Source organism: Alligator mississippiensis, chromosome 10, assembly GCF_030867095.1.
Source record: "Alligator mississippiensis isolate rAllMis1 chromosome 10, rAllMis1, whole genome shotgun sequence".
Lineage (NCBI taxonomy): Eukaryota > Metazoa > Chordata > Crocodylia > Alligatoridae > Alligator > Alligator mississippiensis.
The window spans coordinates 69,234,017-69,256,104 of NC_081833.1; the positions used below are offsets into that span (position 1 = coordinate 69,234,017).

Here is a 22,088-nt window from a genome sequence, read left to right on the forward strand (position 1 = left end):
TTTTCTAAGCACAGATACACAACAGGATTCTGATGAATCGTAAAGCCAGTACCAGCTTGCAATACATAGGGGGGATTTCTACACAGGCTTTGTGCTTCCTGATGTTGCTGACTGGTTGCATGAAGTTTCTAGGCCAGGTGCTGAAAAAAGCTGGGCTTCCAAAAGCTCTCCTTTCGTTACCTATTATTAGTTCCAATACAAAGTACATAGAGGTCCCAACAGAAATCAGGCCCCTATTGTGTTAGGCACAGTACAAACACAAATCAGAATCATGTTGAGAGCTCACTGTCCAAACAGTGCCTAGAGGAAAGAAATCTTTTTGAGGGCAATCAGTTCTTTTTTTTCCCCCCATTTTCTTTGCAGACATTTGAAAATCAGGGGTGGGAATTGCAAGGCTGGAAAATTATAGAGGGTCATTTTCCTGGTTTGCTTGCAGTAGGTTATATTGAATTATATTGTTTCCCCTTAGTTAAGTATTGTGATTAATTTTATTGTAGCTTTAGGTTGGGTCAACAGCAGCCAAGCTGGGGATCTGAACTGGCCCACAACCCTGCCTGACCTGCCATAGGCTCCCAGACCTAGACGTACGTACGTATGTATGTACATACGTGTGTGTGTGTGTGTGTGTGTGTGTGTGTGTGTGTATGTATGTGTGTGTGTGTGTTCACAAATGTTAGGTAAATGAAGTAAAATAAAGTAACTGAAGTCAAACCACTAGATTATCAAGCATGCTCAAAATTTTGCTCCTCTTTCTTGTTCTCAGTATGAGCTAAGGGACTCCAAGCACTCTTGAAAATCCAGCCCAGAGCTGTGACTATAAGAATCGTACCAATCTCTATCAAAAAGCTGGAAAATACATGATTTCCTGATCACCGTCGTTTTATTTGCTTAAAAAAATACTAATAGGGAGGGGGATTAAAAAGGCACACTTCTAAGTAGTGGGTGTTTCAGTTTAAAACTGCTTCTTCCAGAATGGTGACAACTTCGGGCATCTTGCCAGGGTGAGTCGGGCTCCAGTTAACTGCAGACAGGTCGTGACAGGCTGCAGGATTCTGGGCATTTGTAAAGCCGGTTGTGTGCTTTCTATTATTGTAAAATGGGGTGAAAAATAAAGTTAAATGAGCACCAAACGTCCATGCTCCAATGTTGGTGGAAGTTGCATTTATTTAAAGAGCTGTTATAATTGCTTAACCACTGTTCTTTAAGAAAATAAAAAGCATGGGTTTTTATCCCTTTTCACTAGGTAACTTCCTCCAAGTGCCAGACTGAATGCATCAATAGCATCACAGTCATTCCACTTCCTTTACAGACCATGACCCCACCCGATCCTGCTTTGAGCCAACCCCGCCCTTAGCCCATTCTTTCACCTGCGACCAACAAGTTTCCTCCTTTGCCCCCTGCAGCAGGTGGCTTCTTGGCTCTTTTTGACATGCAGCAAAATGACATCCATCCCCTTTCCTTCACTGGAATGCTACCATTACAGACCTCCCATTCAGCTCTGGATATGCCGTACGATGGGCAAAGGGAAACATTGCTACAACTGCTGAAGCATCCCAGCTTGCGTGCATATAGATTTGGGAACAGGCCACGCGGCTGTCAGTGGAAAGGATCAAGCTCCCTCTGCATTTTCAATGTGAATGGTTTATTGAGCATTGGCCTGAAGTGCTTTTTTAATAAGTGGAAAACTATAGGTACCTTGCCAATAGTCTTCTGAATAAATGCATAAAGCGCTCTAAATCAAAAGCTGCATAATCAAAGTGCCACTGATCTATTTTTAAAAATGTCAATTGATAATTCTTTTGCATTTAAACCAATGGCACTTACAAAAGATAACATGTATCAATAGACTGTATGTTCAATATTTGCCAAACTACCGCAATATTTTTGGGTGTTGCTAACATGGATTTATTGATTGATTTGCACTCATTACTTAAAGAAGACGCTCCCAGGCAAATTACACGCTCTCCGACAGTTTACAAAGACCGTCATTCAGTAATTGAGAACGTGTGCACCTGCTTTTGAACACTTGTCAGGCTGAAAAGAAAAATAAACAGAAAATGTATAGAAAATGTCTGAACCAACATGGGATTTTCATCGCATTGTTAATTGTTAATGTTAATGTGTTTCCTGCATAATTCCTCTGTTTTTCATCCTCCTGCAAAAGAAAAGTGCATCATCAGCATAAACGTTAAATCTGCATCAGAATTAGTCATGAAATGCTAATTTGTATATTTCTCTACAAAATATATTGCAGATTTCAGTGAGCACTTAGCATTTGTGACAAGAAAGGGGTCCAAAGCCGAGAGCCTCTTAGCAGCACAATACATCTAAAGAACACTCATTGTGCCTCCTCTTTTCCTTACAAAATCAACAGAGTAAAACTATTTCAGTTTGGAAACAGGGGCTAAATTCTCTTTTACTTTACCCTGGGATAACCTCGCAGCATTCAATGGGATTGCACGGGGAAAAATAGGAACAGCATCTGCCTCACTCTGCACTTCCTACACATTCTGCAGTCAGTTGCACTGCGATTCTCCATAATTTATATGAATGAGTCAACAGCAGAACAAATCTTTGCTAATATCTGATCTAATTTGTAGGAAGCCAGGAAGCATCACTCATTAGGAAAGGAGATGGTACAATTAAAACACAGTTGTGACACAGTCATCACTGCATCCAGATGTTCACTAATATATTGGAATAAAATCTAAATTCGCAGTTCAAGCTTGTATAACCGTTCTCACCCTGTTTTAAATCCGTTGAAATCATCAGAGGTGAAAAAAGGAGTTTGAAAAGGAGTAGGGCCAAATTCTGCCCACACCTATGTGTATGTGGTTCTACTTGAAGCCACTGGGACGCGGATGATTGTACTTAATAATGTGAATGGTGAACATTACTAGTCAATGAATAATTTGGAAACCTGCGCTGGCACAAGATTCAGGGTCTCTCTATAGTTTACTTCATGGTGAAAAGAATTAAAAGATATTTAGAAAGGGTCGCATCCTTGCTATAGTTTTACTAATTGTAAAGAAACAGGACCCCCTGGACATTTTGACAGAAGAGTCTTGCAGTAGGAAGGCTAAGAAGGACTCCCAGAGGTACTCAGAAACCAACTGCCGTGTGGTCTCGGTCCCTTTTCCCCTGGACTTCAGGCCTAGCCTTATAATCACAGATTATGCTGTGAAAATATTCATGAAGTCTTACCCTGAGGTCTAAGGAGCCTCTAGCAGCCAAGAGAGACACTGACAACCACAAAGAAGCTAGTTTAGCTAAGGAACTCGATAAGAAGCATTGCTTGATAAAGCAAGAAATTGTTCTCAATACAGCAAGCGATGCTGGCAGGCCAACCAAAGTATGAACCTAAGAGACGTGCTTTTGTGAGACATAAATGGGTTGCTTTTCCTACTGTCTGTAAACTGCTCATCTAGTTTGGCTTATAAGAAGGATTCAGAAAACTATTTATCGTTTCTTCTCTCTTAATATATGTCCATTCGATTAAGCTTACTCTTATATAGCCATCCCCCGAGCAAAGAGAGACCAACAGCATCTAAGCGGAGATGCTGAAAAATAGTTTCTTGATTCTCCCTCTTGCTTTTTCCAGCCCTGCACCTCAGTCTCAGTTCAAGGGTGTTGAGAAAGGTGTTTTCTGTCCCAGCTGGCTGCTCTGCCAGTAAGTTATTATGGACAGACCCAAACAGAAAGACCAACGGATTAAGATGGAATCAGACGTGGTAGAGGTGTTAGCTCCAGTGGAGCCGTGGTGGGATTAGTTATGTGGTGAACATCTATTAAAAAAAATTTGGGAAAATAAAACAAAGTATTCCCCCGTCTCTAACTGTGGCTGAGACAAAGCATTTGTCTTGAGTTACAGGCTTTCTTTTTGGCAAAAGGCATTATCCCTTAGCAACTGCTCTACTCCTGGAGTAGGTCATTTGGCTAAATCATTTCTGGGAAGCTATCCTCCACCACAGCTCTCACACGTGTGTGCTAAAGATTGGCTTATGGCCTGAAGCACAAGGTTCAATATCCCTTTCAATTTCTTTGTCATCGTTAATTATGATAACACTGAATATCCTTGATGGCTATATAAATATTCAATCTCTTTCTGAATCTCGTTACGATCTTGGCCTCAATCATTTCCTATGGCAACAAGTTCCACAGTTTAATCAGGCGTTGTCTGGGGGAAAAAATCCTTTTATCAGTTTTGAATTCCCCCCACCACCATTGGTTTTATTTTAATTGAATTACCCCTTTGTCTCTTGTCAACTGAGACCAGGAGAAGAGAAATTTCTGAACCAACTTTCCTGGACTATTCACTTATACTTTTGTCATGTCTTCTCCAATCAGCCATATCCTGCCTAAGGTGAAGAATACCTGCCTTTTCCAGCTCTTCATAGGAAAGCTTTTCTCATTCTTGTTCTTTTTGAACTTCCTCCAATATTACTCTGTGTGTATTGTTTTAGAGCTACGGTGATCTGTACAGCACACAGTGTTCCAGATGGAAAGGGGTTATGATATTTTAACTATTCTTTCTACGCAAGTCTATCCGTTTCCTAACACCTCTCTAGATTTTTTTTGTCTGCATGTGCTCACTGAGCAGAAGTTTTCACTGAGCTGTTTACAACAATGCCCAGGTCCCTTCCTTAGGCTGATATTTAGGACCCCGTAAAATATGTGATTTGTTTGAATTTGTGCCGCCAAAGTATATTGCTTTACGTGTGTTGATATTAAAATTCATTTCCACTTGCGACCCTTGGGTGATAGCTGAAATGCGTAGAGTGGTTTCATTTTTTACTTCCATTAGGCACCTGTGTAGTAATCACTAAAATAATCAAGGGCAGCCGTCCCCCACAGCAGGCAGTCTCAGCAGTCTTACTAGAGAGGCCAATAACTGATTGGACTTACACTATCCTCATTTCTAATAGACAGTCCTTTCAAGGCAGACTCAATAAACACTGATGGGGTAATGTACAGCACACAGAAAGAGTAAGGGTGAAATCCTACTCCTGGTCAAGTCAATGGGAGTTTTGTAATTAACTTCAATCATGGAACTGGGATTTCTTCCTCAGATCCTTCAGAAAGATGATGGACCAAACTCCTCAGCTAGAGTTATTCAGCCGATCTCCGCTAACTCCAATCGGGCTACATCAATTCACGCTAGCTGAGAATCTGCTCTACCTATCGTAAGAGCAGGGACCTACCATAATTTTCCAGAGGTGAGTTTTTGCTACCTATGCTCCACCTGTTCTAAGGATAAAAAGAAGGGGCTTAATCTCCCGGGCTGTCACATTCATGCCTTTCACGCGCACTGGATTCACATCCTGTTTTGTTTTTTTAATATGAGTTTACAGCAGAATGAAAATGATAAACTTCTCCATGCCCAGATTGCGAATCACAGGATAATATAACAAGTTAAATGAAACATTAGGAGAAATAGAAAGCACTTTAGAAAACATGTACTGCCTCTTTAACATTTCAAATTTTTCTTTTAACATAAAATTACAGCATAATATAAGAAAGGAATCCAGTGTGATGCTTTATCACAATACCCGGCCAACTTTAACTCATCTCAAGTGTTATTATAAGAAATAGAATTTACTGGTATGGACTTATATTCAATAGCACTCCTTCCCTTTTTAATGAAATGTCATTATTCCAATACAAATCCTTTCATTCTGCAACCCGCTCCCCCCCTCATCCCACTATATTTCATTTCCTGCAGTTATGTGATATTATTGCCTTTTTTTTCCACAGCTATTGATTTAGGTGTATATGGTTATTACAATGCAAAATAAAACAGTTCCCCCATCCATTCTACCTTGTACCGTTGAACATTAACTTAATTTGTTTCAAATCTGCATTTGATTTGGCAAGGAAACCATTTATCTTTATGAAGAAAGCCCTCATAAAGTAAGGACTTCAGGAGATCACTGCTTTAAAAATTTAATAGCCTTGTGTCTTATACACTAGAAAAATGAATTAAACCTTCAAATATTATATGTCTCAATGTAACCTTTTTGCATTTCATACTATGTTTAATTTATTATATTCAGGAAAAATTAGGGAAAATCTCACTATATTCAAGATTTTTTTATTTATACACTCTGCCATGAATAATATAGTAATTTTATGGGTTTGGATCTTGGTTGGTTGACTCTTGGTTGAAAGTGGGCTTTCTAATCTCTGATCCTCTAGTAATGTGATGCTTACAGGTTCTTGATGGATGGCTTTGAGGCATGAACATAAGGATTTTATCTAGGCCCACTGAATTTGGATGAAAACTTCCATTGAGACAGTAGGCTTTGCAGCCTAGTCTGATGTCTGCTCTATTCTGCATACTTGATATAGGAATCAAAAACAGGAACAAAGAGCTGTGATTGCAATGGAAAAGTTTAAGTTTTGAAAATTATTTTAAAGATGGTTTGACGAACAGACAGTCATTCACTATGAACAACTCAACTACAGAAGTTTGCAGGACTTAGGACTTCTTTTGATTTCTTTTAGTATGCCCTGTATTTGTGTTGAAGTCACGATGGTCCAGAAAACATACAAGAAGCAAGATCGGTTTGGTTGTATCTGTTACTGAACTAATTATATAATTCAGAAAGACGTTAGAAAAGCTTTTGGATGGAAACTGGCATTCCTCATTGATCCCTTTTTATCTTGTTCCATGTTTCTTGGGAGGGAAAAACTAGTGTTTTTCACTGTGATAGACATATACTAGGGCTGTGCAAAGCTTCGGGTGCTGATACGATTCGGAGGAGATTCGGCTTGATTCAGAGGCCGAATCTCCGAATCAAATTGGGAGACCTATAAAGAGGTCTGAATTGATTCAAAGCTCCCTGAATTGATTCAGAGAGCTTCAGAGAGATTTGGAGATTTGGGCAGTCCCCACTCACCACCGCAGGGAGCTGGACCCGGACTCTGTGCTGATAAGTAGGGAGTGGGGGGAGGGAGGGGCTGGAGAAGGGGGCTTTTATTTAATTTTTTTTTAAATGAGTTGGGATGCTGGGGCTGGGTGAGGCAGCCATTGGCAGGGCTGGGAGAGAGCAGGTGGGGGATGGGGCCTGTTTGATTTGCAAATTCAGCTGATTCGGTGGTGGCTGAATCTCCAAATCAGATTTGGACAAATCAATTCGGGCCAGTGATTTGAATCACTGAATCGAATCACTGTCCCCCGAATTGGCCGAATCTGAATCCAAAATAAATACTAGTCATTTTGCACAGGCCTAACATATAACCTGTTTTAAAGATGCGTACACTGAGTGATATTGGTGCTTTTGATTCTGAAGAATGATGGAAAATCTCCCAATTATATCAATTCTTTATTAATAATGATTAGTGTGAGCAGTGAACATATCAAAAATAACGTAAGTTAGTCATGTAACTACTTTTATGTGAAGGTGCACTCCTTCAACCCTTACTCATCAGTTGTCGTCTTAAAGCCAGAACAAATTAGAACTAAGAGTGAAAATTAGGCAATTTTTTCAGAGGATTCTACATTTGGGCTTTAGACACCCAAGTTTGAAAAGTCTAGCCTTACTACACTGCCAAAGATTTGGATGATCCAATCTCAAAATGGCACTCAAAATATTTTAATGTCATTTGGGGAAAGGGATTGTTACTGAGAGTGTTGATGTTAAGAAATGTATCATAGGAAAGTGTTAAATGGTGCTCAGGGAGAAGGAGACAGCCCCAGGAATAAAAGGCATCTTGGCCAAAGGGGTGAAGACTGAAATGGAAAGATGCCAAGGAAATACTGAGAGAGGAAAAGCGAGCCAAATGAAGGAAGCAGAAAGAAGTGTGAGGAGAAATCTAGGCAGGGAAGAAGTTGCACAGAGTCTGAGATGCTTTTTCTGATCTAGAAAGTGAAGAGAAGACAGTGAACAAATGCAAAGGGGGATACTGTGGTCCAAGATTATGACTGGATGATGGCATTTGTGAGCTGTGCTTTCACAGTTCTGGAAGCTTCCCTCACTGTTTAAAGCCAAACTGAGGCCAGTCCTTGAATGTGTAGCTAAATGTGATGGGAGGAAGGCCAAAAGACATCTCTGTATTCTGTGTCTTCCATAAAAGAAAGAAGAATGGAAGAAGGCTGTTTTCCATCCCTAGGTGATAGGACCAGTTTCTCCCATAACAACATACTGGTCATAATGAGCCAGCCATAAGGTAGTAGATAACAAACCTCTTTAAGGGGTGCAACTCTGGGCACATTTCCTTGGTATCTAGAAAGCACAGCTTAACATTTTGGGAATTTATCAGTGGAAACATCAGCTTTACCAAGGCCAGGATTTCATGCGCTCTGTAAGGAGTCATTCCACTGGAGTCAGCGAAGGGAAAAGGAGTAAAATGAATGTAACGGGAAAGGATGAAGCCCATGCTGTTCAGATCTCAAAATAAATCCACCATCTAAACTTCATTTCCTTCAACCTACATCCTCATTTTGATGAGCTATGCTCCTTGGCGCCTCTAAATTTTGTTGATTTTACTACTGTAGAGCAAGCATAATATGCTAGGAATACATTGTGTAGATCTCATTACAAAGCTTTCTGTCTGTATCTTAGAATGTTGTTAAACTGCATTTAGCAAGCAACTCAGAAAAAGCTGATATGCTGTATACACACATTAGACACATGGCTTTATTTGCCCATTTCTTCCCAGTTGGTTAAAAGAACCATTTCTATTGGCTGAGCTCTATAAATAAAATCAGAGCACTGCATTGCGATTAGTCAGCTAATACAATGAATTCCCAGTTTTGGGAAGAGTAAGTAACATTCTAATTTAGCGCTGATATTTAACACTACATTAGACAGAGGTTTTGCTTTCCATTTTTTCCTCAGACAAAAATGGTATACTGCAAAGTAGCCAGGTAAAACATGAGTTTTGAACAAGGTTAATTAACCTGCTAAAGTTGGCTTATTTTATTCTATGAAATGAGTACATTGCACTTGTAGGTGTTTTACATAAACAACATAAATTAAAATGACAAAGAGACCAAAGGCTTAGATGAAAATGTATACTGTACTAAAAGGAATAGGGCTCTAAAAGAGCCATATTATAGCATCTAATCATTACAGAAGAGCCCTCTCCCTGAGTCCCAACCCCTCTGAAGGTTGATTGCTGAGCACAAGGGCCTCTGAGGCAGGTTAGGCATTCCTGTTCTTGGCAAAGACTTCCCACAATTCTGTAGGCATGGAAAGGTCTGAGTACAAGTGGAATCAATGCGGTCCCCTATGTATGAGACGGGTTTACTTGGTTTAGATTAGTGGTGTACAATACAGCTAGGGACCTACCTGATTCACGGATTCACCTGATTCACCTGCCTCCGAATTTCGTGGTCCTGGTGCAGTGTCAGGAGTCATTTTCAGGGGAGCAAAGTGGACCCACCATGCCTCTGATTGGCTGAGGGTCCCTGGAAGTCCCGCCCCTCCCCAGAGATTGACAGAGGGCCTTCTGTCAATCGCTGGGGAGGGGTTGGACTTACTGGGGCCTCCTGGCCAATCAGAGGCATAGTAGGGCCCCCCTGCCCCTCCCTGGAGATTGACAGATGGTAATCTGTCAACCTCTGGAGGGGGATGGGACTTCTGCGGCCCCTCGACCAATCAGAGGCATGGGGGGAACTGCTGCAGTTCACTGCAAACCCCCCACCTCCCCTCTGCTTCTCCTGTCCCCCTCCCATGCTTCATGACACCAGGGGTTCCTGCCTCAGTTTGCCCTTTTTCTTTTTCTCCCCGCTGTTCCTGGTTTTTTGTGGTCCCAGCATTTTTCGCAGGGACCGGGCTTTTTCACCGGGGATCTACCGAATTTGCGGTTTCTGCAAAAATCGCAAAATCCTGCATTTTGTACATCCCTAGATATAGCTCTTCATGGACAAGTTGACCTCCTAGGTCATGGACATGTGGACAGTAGGGCTGGAGAACCTTTACCTTTATGGATCTAGCAATAACTCCCACATCTCCTATGAGGATGTACTGGATGCACTGGCACCAGACTTTGTCAGCTCAGCTCTGATTGTGTGTCCTAGCAGCTGTAGGAAATTCTATACCAGTACACAGGCCTTATATTCCAGCTATGCCCAAGGTCTAGAGAGATTTCTGGCCAGGATCAGTTTAGCATTATTGGTTTGGCATGGGTTGATTCACACAAAAGAACTGCTCAGGTTAGGCCACAAATTCAGTTGCAGTAATGTAGGGAGTGCCCAGTCAGCGATTCCAGTCACTTCATGTGAGAGACTGTAGAGCCCCGAGGAATACAGCCTCATTGTGCGGAGCAGCTGCCACTGCTGGGAAGTGTGACCACAGAGATTAAAAGTCATTCTCAGTGTTGAACGGGGGGAGGAAGGGGAGAGGGAATCTCAATCCCATGGACAAGAACAGTCTGTGGTTGACTGAAACAGACATTAGGCTCCTAAGTGTTAGTGTATGTAGTACTGACGTTAAAATAGTGCTCTTGTGAAAAACACAAAGTACTCCATGCCTTGCTAAGGCACACAGCAACAACCCTGATGTTCAGGAACCATCTAGGTAAATCCCATGTAGCATTTCCAAAGATACATGTGAATGGTGTTTCTGTGGCCAGTACAATCCAACCAAGATATCAACGTGTCAAGAGCAAGTCAACAAATGGCAACTACTTGTTTTTACACATTGATATAGAGAAGAGATGCAGAGAAAGAACCTTACTTTGTTGCCGTCACTGATGAGGAGGTTTGGACCGAAGCCTCGTTCTTTCATTAATACAGTACAAAAGTCTCATCGTAAGTCTAATTTCCTGTAGCATCAAAAGTGCTTCCTGTTAATATTTCCCATGTTGTTGCTGTTTAAAGAAAAAAAAGCAAAACTTCTAAATATCAGCATTTTCAGATGACAGAACAGAAACACTAACATACAATAACTCTGTCATATCAGCCTCATCGTAAGGCTCTTGATTAAAAAACAGACCCTCTGGAATCAAACTACCCAGAGTTAGGAGGAATAAAAAAAATCCAGAATTAGATCTAAAGTGAGATTTCTCAAAAGCTTCCTCTCTATTCGGCACTGGTGAGGCCACACCTGGAGTACTGTGTCTAGTTCTGAGCCCCCCACTACAGAAAGGATATGGACAAGTTGGAGGGAGTCCAGCGAAGAGCAATGAAAATGGTTTCAGGGGCTGGGGCACATGATGTGTGAGGAGAGGCTGAGAGAACTGGGCTTATTTAGTTTGGAGAAGAGAAGACCAAGAGAGGATTTAATAGCAGCCTTCAACTACCTAAAGTGGGGTTCAAAAGAGGCTGGAACTGGACTGTTCTCAGTGGTGGCAGATGACAGAACAAGGATGAATGGTCTCAAGTGGCAACAAGGGAAGTTTAGGTCAGATATTAGCAAAAACATTCTCACTAGGGGGTGGTGAAGCACTGGAACAGGTTACCTAGAGAAGTGGTGTAATCTCCAACTTTCAAGGTTTTTAAGGCCTGGCTCAACAAAGTAATAGCTGGGATGATCTAGTTGGGGAAGGTCCTACTTTGAGCAGGTGGTTGGACTAGATGTGACCTCCTGATGTCCCTTCCAACACTCATCTTCTATGATCCCAAGATCTATGGAGCACCATCTCAAAACTCCAGGATCCAATCCCTGCCCCCCTCCCTTTATGTGAAGTCATTCAAATCATGTCATTTGGACTCTGCAAACTCTCTGCTGAAGTCCAAAGCACGGCTTTATTTACAGGTTCAAGTATTTCTTTTCTTTTTTTTCTGGAGACTATTTATGTAGTTTGGGTTTTCATGTAGTTTGGCCAGATTACATTAATTACAGATTAATACCCTCTAATCAGGGTATTATAAATTAAAGGATCACAATGGCCTCCCTGTTGGTATTTTGTCCTGGAAGTGCAGTAGCCTGCCATGCTTTGTTTTAGTTGGGAAAAATTCTGAGTCCCTTTGGTTTGAATAACACCTTACTCCAAAAAAGAGAGCCAAGGGAACTGTTTTTAGAACGAGTTGGGAGAGATAGATGGCCATTTTACAGCATCTGATTAAGTGAACTTGAGTTCACAAAAGCTTGTGCCCTGTATCTCTCTAATTTACTTAGTCTATCAAGGTGCATCTCTACCCTGCCTTCAGCAGAATGAGTTGCCATTCAGTGTACATGTCTCAGAATTTGGCCCCTGGTCATTGACTCCTCACTATGCGTGGAAATTTCAGAATTTCTTTTCCCCATTTCCATAGACAAATGCAACTGTTTCTGCTATAAAATATATAGGACACCAAAGGGCCCCAGCCATCTCTGGATCAGTGCCTCATTGTGGCACTCGCTGGGTTTCTTGTATTCATGATCACATGCACATACCTTGTTATTTGTAACTCTCCATATTTTGATTATTTAGATGCAAATCGATGGCACATCATAAATTCCCCCTCTCTCAAAATGCAATTGATTTTAAAACCATGCAAGTAAAAAACTAAGCGCTTAGAGTCTTTGCAAGTGTCCATGACATGAAAGACTTTAAGTGACTGTAAGCTATTTTCCTGGCTGTCAAGCTGCCAGATGATTTTCCTGCCATAAACACATGCCTAAACAGGCCAACTAACGCTTACCTTTTTGGAGATATGTGAGGAAATAAATGTAATTATGAGCAAGATATAATCACAATTGCTTTACTATTAAAGCTGCCGTATGCTCTCACGGTTTAGTTAACAATACATGCGGAGGAGTGGAATTGATCGATCCTTTCAGAAAAAACGGGAAAAGATAAATATGGCCTCTTTCATATTATATCTGTGAAAACACAACATTTAAATGCAGAATTTGACTTTCCAAATATCACACCAAAAACCTTTTAACAAAAACAGCAGGGAGAGAAAGCTCTTTAAACCATGATACTCCATGAAGGATTATGAAAATAGAGGTCATTGCAAGAAAGAGAATTGCAAATACAACTTGAAAAGCTTCTCACATTTGTAAATACATCGAGGAGAATGTATTCCTCTCTGGTTTTGCTACCAGAGGATATTTACAGGTTCCCAGGGAAAAGGGAAGAAAAAACTGACATCAAATTTGATATACTCTGTGTGGTGCAACATGCTGATGTGTGGTGCTAACATTGCATTGAGCTTCAAAGGAAATGAGTTTTCTTAGTCTGAAGTTACACATTATGAGCCTGATGCTGATGATGCACTGAGCACCTCCGGTGAGTCACTGTGCACTCTTAATTCCCACAGAAGTCAATGGCAGCTGAGGGCACTCAGCCTCCTGCTGGAAATGGTCATACAACAGCATTTAGGTCAAAGGAAGTTTTGCCATGGATCTGATGTGCGCTGAAGCAGGAGAAAGAACAGGAGAACTAAAATAGAAATATTGAGTGTCTGTGAACATTTTATATATATCTATATCTATATCTATATATATGGAAATAAACTCCTTATAGAAGGCACTGTCTTTTTGTACTGCATTTGGACAGTTAGAAAAATGGGCTCCCAGTCCATAAATAGAGCTTCCAGTTGCTATGATGATAATGAAAATAGTTCATTAAAAGAGTGGAGAGTTTCCTTTTGGTTATTCTAATTGTTCCGAATTCTGAGGTATGAGGCACACTGATCTCCAGTGGGGTCACACTTGTGGCATGCAGTGCTTCAAATGCAGCCTCTCCAGCACGTGTATGGCAAAGGAAGACCTAGCATGCCTCCTTTAAGCTTAATTAATAATAATTACTCAAAAATCAAGGCACTTGTGTTTCTGATGCCCCAGGCTGAGATAATTGGGAGCCTGGGTATCAGAGAGTGCTGAGCACCCACAATCTGAAAACAGAGTCCGTTTAAGGTGTCTCAAGTTAGGTATCCAAAATCCTTGTTTGCTCTTAAAAATTTAGGTCTTGCTATTTTTAAAGCAACCAAAGCCATGGAGATTTCTGGAATGTATGTACATGTAACTGATGACAGGTCTCCTGCTGTACCACATCCACAGAGCATATTGGTCTGTGACAGCCCCAGCTAGCAAGCTTTTTTGTTTCTTCATTAGAGTGGTTGCATTACAGAAAGTCCAGAGGCTGAGTTCAGTTGGACCATGCACCTAGAAGAGGAAGGGCCAAGACTATAATGGAAATAAATCTCACCTCAAATGCTTATCTGAACCTTTCATATCTGTAAGGTTGGGCTACAAAGCTCATAAGACTGTACTTTTCTGTTAAGGCTGTGCGAAGCTTCAGTCCCTGATTTGATTCGGCGGAGATTTGGCCTGATTCGGCAGCTGAATCTCCAAATCTGAATCGAATCAAGAGACCCTTTAATCTCTCTGAATCAAATCAGAACCCTCCAAATCGATTTGGAGAGATTCGGAAAGATTCAGTGATACGGACATAGACACAGCTTTCAATGTTTTTTCTGCATACCTCTAGGTAGCAGGCGGGTCATGAATGCTGCAATGCTGGGGCGCATGGAGTGTCCCACAGGAGTGTGAGGGGCTCCCCAGCACACTCAGCAGCAGACCCAGAAGTGGACCAGAAGCACTTACACTCCACTTCTGGGTCTACCGAGGAGTGTGCAGCATTGAATCTTCAGATTCAGATTTGGTTGAATTGAATCAGGGACAGTGATCTGAATCAACTACTTGAATCACTGTCCCTGATTCAGGGCAAATCCAACTCAAATAGAGCTCGCTTCGCACACCCCTATTTTATGTGATCTTTCTTGCACTTCTTGGGAATATTGTGAGAACAGACAGCAGGAAAGGATCATCCTGCAGCAAACGTGGTTCTTCAAGAAGTTGTATTTAGTGTCTGTGCCATTGCAGATGACCATATACATATGCATGCTCATGCAGGCAAGATCAACCTTCCCCCAGGTCCTTCATAAAACAAAGCCACAATGCAGAGGATTCTGAACAGTGCGGGGTGGAAGGCTGGGTCATGCAATCCAGCATCATGAAGAACCACAGTTACCATAATGTAAACAGCTGTTTTTAATTCTTTGAGCTGCTTGACAGAACAAGGAGCAACAGCCTCAAGTTGCAGCAAGGGAAGTTTAGGTTGGATACTAGGAGGAATTTTCTCACTAGGAGGGTAGTGAAACACTGGAACAGGTTACCCAGAGAGGTGATGGAAGCTTCATCCTTTGATGTTTTCAAAACCCGGCTAGACAAAGCTTTAACTGGGATGATCTAGCTGGGGGATGGTCCTGCTTTGAGCAGGGGGTTGGACTAAATTATCTCCTGAGGTCCCTTCAAACCCTAACTTTCTATAATTGTATAATTTTATGTCTCAGTATGCATCCCACCATTAGGTTACAGGCAAGTATTATTCTCCCTAGGCAGTGAAAGTGAGGACTTGAAGCTGTGTCAGTCAAATACAGATTGATATACTTCTGTCTCAAAGTTGATGACCACTGTTTAACAATTTTTGTAGTTTTTGTAGCCACTTTTTTTCAGAAGCTATGCCCAAGTTCTCTTTGCCTAAGTCCCAAGCTCACAGGAACAAAACAATAGCATTTGGGTGTGTAAATATCCCAAGTGATGTGGAACCCATGCACAAAACCACCTGGATTTTTCACCTTGCCCTAGGATAAAGGTCCCCACAAACTCTACACAGAACACATGCATAGATTTCATAGACATTAGGGCCTGGAAGGGACCTCATGAGATCATTGGGTCCAGCCCCCCCGCCATAGGTGGGAAGTCAGCTGGGATCAAGTGACACCAGCAAGAAATGAATCCAGCTGTTTTCTGAAGGAGTCCAGAGTAGGTGCTTGCACCACCTCTGGGGGGAGTTTGTTCCAGACTCTGGAGACACGCACCATAAAGAACTTTTTTATTATATTCAGTCTAAACTGGCCTTTCTGGAGTTTATCGCTATTAGACCTTGTCATCCCTTGGGGAGATCTGGGGAACAGATGTTGTCCCAGGTCTCGATGTACCACTCTTATGAAGTTGTAGGCTGCCACCAAGTCCCCCCTGAGCCTTCTCTTCTCCAGACTGAAGAGTCCCAAGTCCCTCAGCCTCTCCTTATACAGCCTTCCCTCCAGGCCTTGGATCATATGAGTGGCTCTCTTCTGGACTCTCTCAAGCTTCTCCCCATCCTTCCTGATGTGCGGGGCCCAATCCTGGATGCAGTACTCTAGCTGTGGTTTCACCAGGGCCGAGAAAAGCAGGAGGATGACTTCCCTGGTTTTGCTTGAGATGCATCGATGGATGCACACCAGAGTTTGGTTAGCTTTGCCCACCACCGCATCACATTGGTGGCTCATATTCATCTTGTAGTCAATCAAGACCCCCAAGTCCCCTTTGGTTGTGGTGTTAGCAAGTGTAGCACTGCCGAGCCTGTAAGTATGTTGGGGGTTCTTCCTACTGAGGCGCAGCACCTTGCACTTCTCTGCATTGAAGGCCATCCAGTTTTGGTCAGCTCACCTTGAGAGTGTGTCCAAGTTGGCCTATCTTTCCAGCCTGTCCTGCAGTGTGACAGCCCTCCCCCATAATTTCGTATCATCCATGAACTTGGCCAGTTCACATCTGATTCCTGAATCTAAATCATTGATGTAAATGTTAAAGAGTACTGGCCTGAGTACCGAGCCCTGATGGACTCCACTGGTAACCCTGTGCCACGTTGATTTGCTCCCTTCAACTACTACTCTTTGGGTCCAATCTTGTAGCCAGTTGCCTAGCCATTGGGCATGTCCCTCTCTCTTTTTGTACCCTCACAGGTCAGCTTCAAATGGCACAGCAGCACAAACCAGCACAAAACTAGTATGTACAGGATAGAGCTGAGTAGGTGTAACTTGCTATGAAATGATCATCACCTAAATTAACTTAGGAAGGGCTCTTTACCTTTCAACGGGCAGTACAAAAAACAGAAAAATAACCCAAAACAACAACAAAAAAACAGTATGAAAATCACAGGGGTGTGCAGACTGAACAGTTCATGATTAAATAGAGTGGCGACTGCACAATCCGAGTACTGATCCACCCTCCCCTGCACAAAGTTCACATGAGTTCCTGTGCATATAAATACCTACCTTTGAAGTTTGCAGTGTGGGCCAAACTGGAAACTCAGTGCAAATACTACTGGTTATCAGAAAAGTCCATATCCAGAGTGAATGAAATTCTTGCTGGGATGTCAGGCATCAATACGATTTGCACAGGGCTGATTCCAACTCTGATCGTCATAATTTGGCCAGTCTCCAGTGAAAATTTAGATGGAATACAACGTTATTTTGCAGACTCTGGGTGTGTTTCCATTAAAGCCAATGGCAAAACTGTCATTGCCTTCAGTACAGCTGGGATTTCGCTCAATGGTTCTCTTCCATTTGAAAGATCAAGCAAAGACCCTCAGCTGAGCTTCACGGTGCCCAACCATCTGATATGGATAATACCTCTTCACTCTGCCCAGAGCTCTATTTAAAGAAGGACTCTGCTAGTGTTCAATTTAGGTGATGCAGATCTCCCCTCTGTCCCATACAAGTCCATTCCCTCAGAACTACTGAAAAGAAGTAAAGAGAGTTAAAAACAAAGCAAAAAAAAAAAAACAAAAAACCCAGCCTGGAGTAAGGTGTGCCTAGTAAGTCCTTAACCTATGTGTTTTTTTGGATGGATATCTACAGCATGGTTCTTTACAAAGGCACACAGCAGCTCCATAACTCTACTGGAGTCAATTAATGCCAGCTACTCAGGATTTAAAAACCAAGGGCTAGCAAACTTTGGCAATTTATAAACTACATGCCAGCAACGTGCTGTGGTTAAATATTCTGAAGTGCGTTTAACTTCAAAGTAGAGCCATATTTAGAACAGTAAAAAAAAAAAAAAAAAAGTTAATATATCAAGTCAATATCTGATTTTTAATACTCGGACCTGAGCTTGTTCTCTCCCTGACAAAGAAAACCTGAGGCAGGGAGTGAATGGTATTCTTGCTAGGATGCCAGGCATCAATACTATTTGCACAAACAACCTACATGGCTGTAAAGTAATTCTCCCTTTTCAAGCATAGAACTGTCTTGTAGAAATCTCAATGGCAAATGTGCAGGGGTATGGACGATAGCTACAGATGAAGAGTGGTGAACAAACTCTTGGGAATCAAAGGTGAGATGAAGCAAAGGAAGATACAGCCAGTCTCACAGCTCATCAACATCCTGATTGGACCCACTCCACATGACATTCCTGTTTCTTTCTGCCTTTGGAAGCATGCACACAAGAGAGAAAATGCACCTGGTCCTCCTCTCTTTTACACTATTGCAATATCTTTCAGTCCTGCAAAGTCACTCCCAATTTGCACTGGGATAATGAAAAGAGAGTCAGGCCTAAACAGTTCATTAGCCCATTATCTCAGCCACTCTGGATTCAAATCTGTCCTAGATCACAAGTGAGAGGAATACGGTGAGCTCTGCTCCCTTGCAAGGGGCAGCTAATATAAAAGGCTGCTAAGTTGTTTACCATAATAAGCTAGTTACTGTAGCTGGGACCAACACAGCTGTTTCTAATGCCCAGCAGTCAAGGTAGTAAAGAAAAGATTCTTGCTCCAATTACCACGAATCAGAAAAGACGTCTACATTAAAAAACTGATGAAGAAAATCTGTGCACGATCTCAGGAGAAAAGAGATGCATTGTGCAATGTGGCAATGCGATACTAGGTTGAGGATGGCCATTACGGACACAAGAGATCAAATTCCCTAGCTAGCATATAAGACTGTCCCTTAAATTATACCTACCTCTGGCTGATACCCAAGGGGTCCATCTTTTTTTTTTTTAATACTTGTGGAACTTATTATACCAATAAAGCCTCTGGAATGGAACTGAACTGGAGGAGGGTTTGGAAATTTCAAACTACCCATTTATACCAGCCAGCATTTTTAGTCCTGTTTTCATGAGCACTGAATGTCCCAAAGTACACAGTTGATACCGGGAACCACAGCACATGAAAAGCCACATTTTCAGGGCATCTCCATCTTGCTTCTTCCTTAGTGCACTCAGCCATCCCAGAGTGCTAACAGGCAAATTAGGTAAATCCATGCCCGGCCACCTGGTTTGGAAGTACAGTCTGAGGGTTTATCCCTGCAACTAAGCACAGGAAGGAAATGAGAAGTCCCAGAATGGCTAAAAATACAAAGTGAAGAATTTGACTAATGCCTTTTCCTAGTGACTTCTGACAAAAATAGCTTGTATACATTTCAGCACATTTGTAATGGCTGTTGTTCAAGTTGATAATATCCCAGTCTTTGGGTCACAGCCTCTCAATGGAGCTGCACCGAGCTGTGGACATGGCCAGAGGACACTGCCTGAAGATTTGAGTGTTTTTATTTGGAAAGGTCCCCGATTGCTCCTGTGCCATGGCAGCCCTGTTCTGGGGGCTGCAGGAGAGGAAGAGATCTCTGTGCTTGCTGCAAGTGTCTGCTCCTCGGTATTTTACTGAAGTCACAATGAAGGAATGGTCTGAGACTGAGAGTGGTCCAGACTGAGAATGGTCTGGAAAAGGTTTCTGCAGATCCAGTGTTTGTGAGCCCTTTATAATGAGGAACAGCTGCCACCCTTTAATCTAGATAGCTTATGCTCTGTCATGGGTTAGGGTGGGATTCCACTCCCTCAATACTCGAATACCCCATCGATACTCCGCTGCTAGTCCAGCTGCCCAAGTTTTATGCAAGAATTGTAAATTTGCCCCCTACTCCTGATTTTAGTGAGACAACTCAGTGGCAAGCAGGGGAGGACTGAAGCTGGGGCCAAATCCAGCCTTGATCTCAGCCAGGAGTATCCTATAGTCCTTGTTAATCAGCCGTCATCCTTAAGGGATAGGAGGGTCCTCGCTTACTCAGTGCCTGAACAGATACCAGCAGCGGAGGGTTTCCAGAAACATACTCATGCAAAGGACTAGGGAAGCATCTCAATGCATATTGTAATTTTGAGTCCAGCATTGAATTAATGCACCCACATGATCTATAAATGGAGCCTCAAAGATAGGCAAAGATTTCATTAATACTCTAGCTGTTCTAGTATATTTATTGGAAAAGATGAAATCACTATAGATTATGCTCACTAAATGCCAGTTATAAACTTCCAGATAGGTTTTTAAAGGAACATTGTTTCTTTTTTTAAAAAAACATTACAAAATTGACTTTAATGGTAAGTGACATTTTAATTCAGTCACAATTAAAATCAACCTGACTCTGTTCTTGCATTAGTAGCTACATGTGCTCTCTAAGTTTGTATAGGGTTAAGTTTGTCATCCTTGGAGATTTCTTAATGGCCCTTGTTATCTAAACCTTGATTCATAATGGTGGCTGTGTGTTATGTTTTCAATGCACATCCTCAGACATATTAGGACATGAAGTGAACTTGACAGGGAGAAGAATATTTCCTTTCTCCTCTGAAATGCCCCATGAGGGTTTTCTGCAGGCGACCTCCTCAGACCTTGGCTTTACATTAGAGTTATTGTCCTGAGAGAAGATTCAGTTAAAGCACCCAATTCATTTCATATAGTGCTCTCTAGTTTATTCTTGGTGGCAGCTAACTTGTAAAATTTTATTATGAATCCTTTTTTTGGTTTGCTTGATGGAAAACAATTATTCTATCATCAGTTCTAAATGCAGTTGTATAAATCTTTGATATACCATAGTGAACCAGTTGTTTTCTTTCTTCCTTGCTAACTATTAGCTAGATAAAAATGTTCACTCTCTGTTTAAACAGCAAGGAGGTTGAGATATCCTCCTGAAAACCAGATCACCAATATGCTGTTTTATGGCTTACATTTTCAAGGGCCATGTTCAAAGCAAGTCTGATAACCCTGAAACACACTTTTTAAAGACAACTTTATGGAAAGTGCATTTTGGCTAAATTATTCTTATTATTACAGCGGTACCTAGTAGTCGCAACTCCAACCAGAGCTCCACTCCAACAGGCAGCACAGAAGCATTTAGCAGGAGTCTATCTATGCCCTCAAGAGTTTTTGCTTTGAGTGAACAAGAAAGAAATAAGACAAGAAAGAGACTCCATACCTTGCCAGTTGGAAACTGAGGCACAAAGAGATCAAGTTCCAGTCTACACAGGGCGTTGTGGCCGAGCTGGGAATCCACTGTGAATCTATAGATCCAGATCTATTGAAGAAGGTCCAGAGCAGGATTTCTCAATCTTTCCACATTGACAATTCTCCTTCTCAGTCGCAAAATTTCCTCTCCCCTATCTCCCCCGCTCCAACAAACACACATTTACTGTAGAATCAAGAGTAAAAATATATCAGCAATAAGAGTGCTAAGACGTTATCATTTATTTGGGGGACTTTCTCCAGAGATTGACAACAAATACTTGATCTTGAAGAGCAGGGAGTATGGTAGAGACATTTTCTTTACATTGTAATGACATTTTTAACACCTCATAACCCCCTCATTGCCTTTTGTGACTTCCCTGGGGATTGCAGACTCATCATGACATATGTACTACATAAAACTCCCCTCATAGGATGGGCAGACTAGTCCTGGCCCAAGCTGTTTGCTCCAGCCAAGTAGGGAAGCATGATCTAGCATACCCCAGCATCTGGCCTGGCCCACTGCAGGGATGTGGCTGCATTTCTGGAATCAAAAGTGAATGTCTGTTCACTTGCTTATCAGTTCAATCTATGCACCTGTGACAATTGAATTGATTTAGCCTTGGGCTTTTTGACTGTCTGTACTTAGCCACAGTGTTCAAACTGCAAGATGCTAAGCACTCCAGTGAGGTTTTTTTACACCCTCAAAACCCAGATCCACAGTTCAATGAAGTCATGGCTAAAGACATTAATTGACTTTAGCAGGCTCTAAGAACTGAAGAGTTTCATAGTAGTTTCATAGCGGTTAGAGTCAGGAGGGACCTGATCAGATCACCTAGCCTAACCCCCTGCCACAGGCAGGAATGAATGCTGGGTTCACAAGACCCTAGACAGGTGAACAACCAACCTCCTCTTGAATATGCCCAAGGTAGGGGCGAGGACCACTTCCCTGGGAAGTTGGTTCCAGATTTTGGCCACCCTAACTGTAAAATATTGCCTTCTGATCTCCAACCTAGACCTATTCTCCATCAGCTTATTACCATTGTTCCTTGTCACCCCAGGTGGTGCTGGGGAGAAAAGGGCTCTACCTATTTGCTGTTGATCTCCCCTGATGAGCTTGT

General features: G+C 42.0%; 1 long non-coding RNA gene across 2 annotated transcripts; it reads right to left on the bottom strand.

Annotated features, from left to right (window-relative positions):
- Positions 1-726: 726 nt before the first annotated feature.
- LOC109283358 (uncharacterized) lies at positions 727-21,228 on the bottom strand. Of its 2 annotated transcripts, XR_009455302.1 has the most exons (5): positions 20,942-21,228; positions 16,976-17,439; positions 12,572-12,752; positions 10,683-10,815; positions 727-2,155 (listed from the first exon to the last, which is right to left on the bottom strand). It is a non-coding gene; the product is annotated as an uncharacterized LOC109283358 (long non-coding RNA). The 2 variants fall into 2 exon arrangements; XR_002090500.2 differs by lacking the exon at positions 12,572-12,752 and having other exon boundaries at positions 20,942-21,225.
- Between the last annotated feature and the right edge of the window lie 860 nt (positions 21,229-22,088).